The sequence below is a fragment of the Panicum virgatum genome, chromosome 3K (assembly GCF_016808335.1).
Source record: "Panicum virgatum strain AP13 chromosome 3K, P.virgatum_v5, whole genome shotgun sequence".
Classification (NCBI taxonomy): Eukaryota; Viridiplantae; Streptophyta; class Magnoliopsida; order Poales; family Poaceae; genus Panicum; species Panicum virgatum.
The window spans coordinates 61,969,026-61,975,368 of NC_053138.1; the positions used below are offsets into that span (position 1 = coordinate 61,969,026).

Below are 6,343 nucleotides of genomic sequence, written 5' to 3' on the forward strand. Positions count from 1 at the left end.
GACCTGCTGTTGCTCTGGTCGGGGAGGAGTGAGGGAAAGAAAGGGAGGGTGGGGGAGAAGAGGCCGGCGAGGTCCCTGGATAATGGCCTTGTCGCGCCAGCCCGCATGGCGCGACAGGGAGGGCCACGTCATCACCGGCCTGGCATCTGTTGCGCCAGTGGTGTTGGCGCGACAAGCCCACTCTGTCGCGCCATTGTGTGCCCAAGCCCAGTAAGGACTGCATTTTTCACTTGGTGGCGTGGCAGGTCCTTTTTGTCACGCCAGTCCCAGTGGCGCGACAGATTAGCTTTGTCGCGCCACCCGAAGTGGCGCGACAAGCACAGAATTCTGCTGCTCTGCCTTGCTTCTGCTGCTCTCTCGCTGCTGCTTGCTTCTGCTGCTGGTGCTCAAGCTGCTAATGGTTCAATAACCGAACCAAAACTGCCCCACCCCATATAAATAAAACTTGTTGCAGCAAGAGGGGCTTGTACTAACATAATTTCAAACCAACCAATAAAGAGATATAGAGCCGTCAGCACACAAGCACATAGTCCATTACAACCTACAGTAGTCCATTACAAGGATCTTGTTCATCTCAATCTAAAGTGGTCCATGACAAGCACAAATAGTTCATGACAAGCACTAATAGGTTCTAGGTAGCATTTTTACAATACATCTAGGAACAAAGTGTCGTTGCTCGTTCATCTACGGCACCGTCCACGCTCGGCAGGGCTGAAAGGGTCGGTGGGCCGCCGTTTCCTTCCAGGAATTGTTGCGAGCACGTTCGCGCTACCAACGTCGGTGTGGTCACGAGAACGCCTTTGTCGGCGACGCGGAGAAGCGGGTGCATCCTCAGGTGCCTGCACAAAAAATATAACATGGAGGCATGTTGAAGACCAAAAATGTGTACAACACCACATTTCCTTTATAATGATGCAGTATCACCTCTAAGTTAGAACATTTCAATTGCACATGCTTACCTGACTCGATTCACCCTGAGTCTGCATTCCTAGGGGAGCATCAAACATCTGCGACATCCTAAGCACCTGAAAGCTTGGGTCCTCATCTTCTGAGTCGCCTTGGCGGTCGGACTCTTCACTGCCTTCGGATGACTGGATAGCTTTGCCCCTTGACAAGGCATGTGAACTAGTCCTGGAAGTGGTCCTTGAACGGCTTCTCGAACCAGAATGCCCAGGAGTTGTAGCGGTTGCGGCACCGTAGTGAATCGGTGTCCGTATGCTGGAAGTGGGGCCACGTGCACTTGAAGTTCGCGCACCAGAGGCCTCTAGACCAAACGCCTCGTCTGGCCGAGCCATGCAATTGAGCCTACCGGCCATCTGCCTGCAGCTCCGACGGACTCTCTGTATCAAAGAGCAATATGTGAGTCATTACCTGTTCAACTATATTTGAGATAACCAGTTACATTCAGATTCAAGGAAAGATAGTAACCTCGACAAATGCCCTAAAGTGCCCCCCCGGCATTGTCTCCTTCGTTTGCATGAGCCATTGCCATACCAGCCTCGTTAGCGAGGCGTCCGAGTTGTTGTGCCTATTTCAATTCAGTTAGTCAAAAAATAATTGAAAATGTGCAAACGTAAGGAAATGTCAAACAAAGAGCGTGATGTACCATGTAGTTCTGCAAAGGGCCCCGTTCGGGCTGAACTCCTCCTCGAGTGATATCATCGTACGCATCAATGATGTCATCATCATCGTCGGTGTCCGCGTGGTCTTCTATAGGTTCAGTGGATTGTGGTGGCTTGACTGAAACTCTAGCCACTGAATGAAGCCACCGAAGGTACTCCTTGTAATGGTTGTGCCTATGTGCCGGTCCACTTTCCGGATGCATCCTTTGCCTTTGTTCCCACTGTGCTAGTGGCTGTGCGTGTTTCACACGCCAATCATTCTCAGTGTACCGTTTCTTCCTGTCAATACTGACATAAGAGCGGTGTATTAGTGAAATAATATTGGTAAAGAGAAATGAATTTGAAGGCATAAAATGTACCTATGCAAAGCTTGGGACGTCGAAATTCCCTCCGGAGGAAAGTCTTGCAATCTGCCGAACTGTCTCTTGACACGGTGCGGCAAGTGCATCTCGACTACAAAGAAAAAAAATCAAAGGTACGCAAGTCCTCCACAGTTCGGCATCGCGTGTGCAAATATCACTCAGTTCCAACTTGTCCAGCTCGGCCCTACTGTACGGTGTCCAGAAGATCTACATACCACGTGCACATTAGAATTCATGTAGACAGAAGCATTTATTTACCGAACGGTATGAAGGTTATAACCTGATTTTGAGTGAGGCAATCTAGGTAGTCCATGTAACGCATGTAGCGGCGTGCAGGATCCCCTCTTACAGCTCCCACGTTCTTCCAACAGTAAGCAACGGTAGGCCTGGAGTCCTCATCATGGTGTGGCCACGGCTGCAAAAGGAGGAAAATTATGGTTATCCAAAAATCATTTAATGTCCCACCAACGAAAAGTGAGATTGCAATGCTAATTAATACCTCGAGTTCGCCTCGGTACGGCCGGCCTACTGGAAAGCGCTCCCAAATCCAGATTTGCAGGAGGTATGCACAACCTCCTAGGTTTGAATCATTAGCAATCCGCCGACATACGTCACAAAGCTGCCGGTACATCCAAGCTAAAGTTGCCGACCCCCAACTATACTGAGCAATGTTCTCCCACTGCTGGCTCACAATTGGAAGTATCATCCATGAAATCGTGTTTCCCGAACCATCAAGAAACAAAAAACCTCCAAACAGGTGCCACAACCATACGCGAGCATACCGCTCTACAACCCCCTGCGGTGCTCCTTGAGGACAATGGTTAAAATTCTGCCTCAACCAAGCCGAGCTAACCCCTGAGATCTTCCTGTCCTTGACCCCCTCAGGTGGTTCTGGAGGCCGAATCCCAATCAGTGCTTCTACCATATCTCTCCAGCCATCAGTCTGTATAATGCCGGTCACTGCAATTCCCTCTAAAGGCAGCCCAAGAATCATCGCCACATCTTGCAAAGTGATGCTGACCTCCCCGCAAGGTAAATGAAAAGAATGTGTCTCCGGCCTCCAACGGTCCACAAAAGTAGTTAGCAGAGGCGCATCCATCGCTGGGAGGCCCGCACACACCACTCGAGCAAGAGGAAGCATCCCAGCCCGCCGAAGGTACGGCACATACCGCTCATCCCATCGAAGGGGGGAGTGGGTATGTGCGCGGAGGGGCGCCAACACCTAATATGGGAACAAATGAGTCGTTACAGGCAGCTAAAAAATTAAATTGAACTATTGAGAAACAGTAACACTAACCTTCGCACGGTCAACTAGGACGTGTGCTTGGTGCTTGGAGTCGTACAACGTCTCCAGTAGGGGGAACGTTGTGGCAGAACCGCCTAAATTATCCCGGCTCAAGTGCGTAAACCATCACCATAAAGGCAACATTAGCTTAAACGCACTTCAAACGGAACAATTTTTGGTCTGTCGGGTAACGTCCCGATACAACCACCGATTCTCGGATCGAACAAGCATACCCCGCACGAAGGCGAGTTCAGAGATATTACAACCACACTTTTACAACACAGGCATATTAAAGATTACAAACCAGTTCAAAAGATTATTACAAAAACCAACTTAAGTAAAACAGTTATTCAAGCCATGATTATAAGTTCAGAGTCTAAACAGCGGAAGATGAAACACGATCTCTACGACACGTCGCCAAAAGTATACCAAGCTAGCCCAAGCCGGGTATCACTCGTCATAGTCATTGCCGGCCGAAGACGTATCCCATTCTACGGACCAGCCAGGAGGCAACGAGCAAGGATAGGTCAAGCTAGCGACCTGATCCTCAAAAGTCATACCTGAAAAAGGGTTTCAACAGCAAGGCTGAGTATTCTAATACTCAGCAAGACTTAACCGACAACGGGTATAAGTAGCCCACCTTAGCTAGATTATGCAAGGCTTTGTAAGGCTCTGGTTTTCCTTTGCTGAAAAGCAATAAAGAGTAGGTCCTTACTTTCAAGTTTTAGCTGCAAGATTCTAGTTGATTAACCATTCTATGTAAGCATCTACTAACCATTCATGGTGAAACTTCTAAGCAAACATCAAGATTAATAAGAATATTGTTGCTCTTATTACTCTGTGTGGCAAAGAGATCAAGCAGTCTCATTTCATCGTGAGAGGCGGACGATTCTGAATCGAAATTCAACCTTGCAAGGGTAACCTAGCACACACGTCTGGAATACCGTCGGGTCATTCCCAAACAACCGTTAACCTTTCTTTCCGGCTTGTGGATAGTGCCACTCTCCCCGACTACAGGGCTCCAAGGCCGAACCTTGTCCCTAGAAGTCGTAGTGTTGCGCAACATAAAATAAAACCTATCCCTACTGAGAGAGTGGGAGGTATATCCACTCCCCGGTCCAATCGGCTACTAGGCTTGCCGCGTACCATATTTACGGCATGTGACTAGTACTTTCAAAAACTTAACCAGCACTACCACACACCGCGACCTTAGCAAGTTTATCAACACAGACGGGGTATCACATAAGGTCATGATATCGAGCACAACCCCGTCCGTAGTCCTTATATTGATAACAGAAAGTAAACAGGAAATTCCTATAAAGCTCGCGAGTGACAGGCGATCACTCGACTTTTACCGTTCCTATAAGCTTAGCAGATAGTCGAACTCAGGTCTAGTGTTCAGTACATAGGTTCCTAGGATCATGCATCTAGGGTTTCAATTCAAATCCTATGAACTGTAAATGCACAAGTAAAATAATACAGTAAATGAAATTAATTTGAAGTATAGGTTATGTCCGGGGCTTGCCTTCTCGGTAATTGCTAACTATTTCAGCGCTAGGCTCTTCCGAACTTTGGTTCGGGGCTTCAGTTAGTTCCGCAGTGTTCACTTGAGTTTCGAGATCACCTCCGTCAGATTCCGGGATCAGCTCGTACGTCCCGTCTGACAAAGTAGTCGTATCTATATGTAATGCAAGAACAACATTATAAACAAACATGGGCAAACGTTTATAGAGTAGTTAAATAACAAATTTAACTACACAAGGCATCATGATCAACAGCACAAAGGAAGTTAACTAACTTCATAAAATGAGTGGTGGTGATTTCCTATACAATTAAGTCATGGTTTACAAATAAATCAACAACTCAGAGTACAAATAGAAATAAAATACACCAAAATTACACTAAACAGAACATGAACATACTAAGCTATCCTGCAAAAATCATATGAAGACATGTAACCATTTAATCACAATAAATCATTTATGCAGGCAACACCTAGTACAAGCCTGAATTATACAGATCAAAATAGATCAAAACAGAAGCTCAAAATTTAACAGGAGATCTACACAGGGATGATCTAGCTACTGTGAATTTTTCATGATTTTATATACACGGAATTAATTCAGATAAATTAAACAAAACAGACACCAGTTTAACAAGATTCAATTTTAACTCCTATTCTAGCCATGAACTGAAGCTTAAACTTCCTGGAAAAGCTAATCTACTCAAAAAGAACATGCCAAAATAAAATCATGATTTATTACAAACAGAAACTATTTACCATAAATAAAGTGTACTAAACAAAGATTAAAACAAATAAATAGCTACACAAGGGAACTGACCATGAAATTTTTATAGCAAAACAAGTGTTACATGAGTAAACTAACACAAAAATTTCAGAGCAATACAAGCTTTAAAGCATCAGATAAGAAAAAGATTAAAGAACTAGTATTTATTTAACTAGTGACACAAAATCATTTGCACAGCAAAAACTTGCAACAAACACCTACCATATTATGGTTCTACTGCAAAGAGCTTTACACAAGGATTCCAAAACATCAAGATTTGCTATTTTATGAATTTCCTACGATTTTCTATGGAATTTCAAAAATCACTGCTAGAAATTACAAGGAGGTCCTTGAAGCACTATTCCTCTGAGTCTAGAGCTTCGCAGACAGCCCCCTGGGCTTTTCCCAATTCTAACTCGGGGTCCCTGGCCGTGGGGAAAAGAACAGAGAGAGGATGGCCGGCCCAAATTCGGCGAAAGGAGTCGCCGGCGGCGGGGTTGGGGTTGGGGGAAACGACGAGCAGGCCAACGCGGACCTCTGGGCACCCTTGGCTGGTGAGGAGGTGGTCGGAGGACGTCGGTCCACGGCGAGCGGCGGTAGTGAGGGCTCGGAGCACGGCGGCAGGGTGGTTCCCGTGGGGTTTGGGCGAGGAAAAGCGGTCGAGCAGCTGCACGGGCTCACGTCGGAGCTCGTTAGGGGGTTAGCGCGGGCGGAGGAGCTGCGGAGGCGCGGTTCGACGGCGAGGGTGAGCTCGTCGGCGTGGATATGGGCGGCAGCAGCGTTCCG

At 46.7% G+C, this 6,343-nt stretch overlaps 1 long non-coding RNA gene across 1 annotated transcript; it reads right to left on the minus strand.

Annotated features, from left to right (window-relative positions):
• Positions 1-979: 979 nt before the first annotated feature.
• LOC120701600 lies at positions 980-1,667 on the minus strand. Its single transcript, XR_005686173.1, has 3 exons — positions 1,607-1,667; positions 1,429-1,528; positions 980-1,340 (listed from the first exon to the last, which is right to left on the minus strand). It is a non-coding gene; the product is annotated as an uncharacterized LOC120701600 (long non-coding RNA).
• Positions 1,668-6,343: the final 4,676 nt, after the last annotated feature.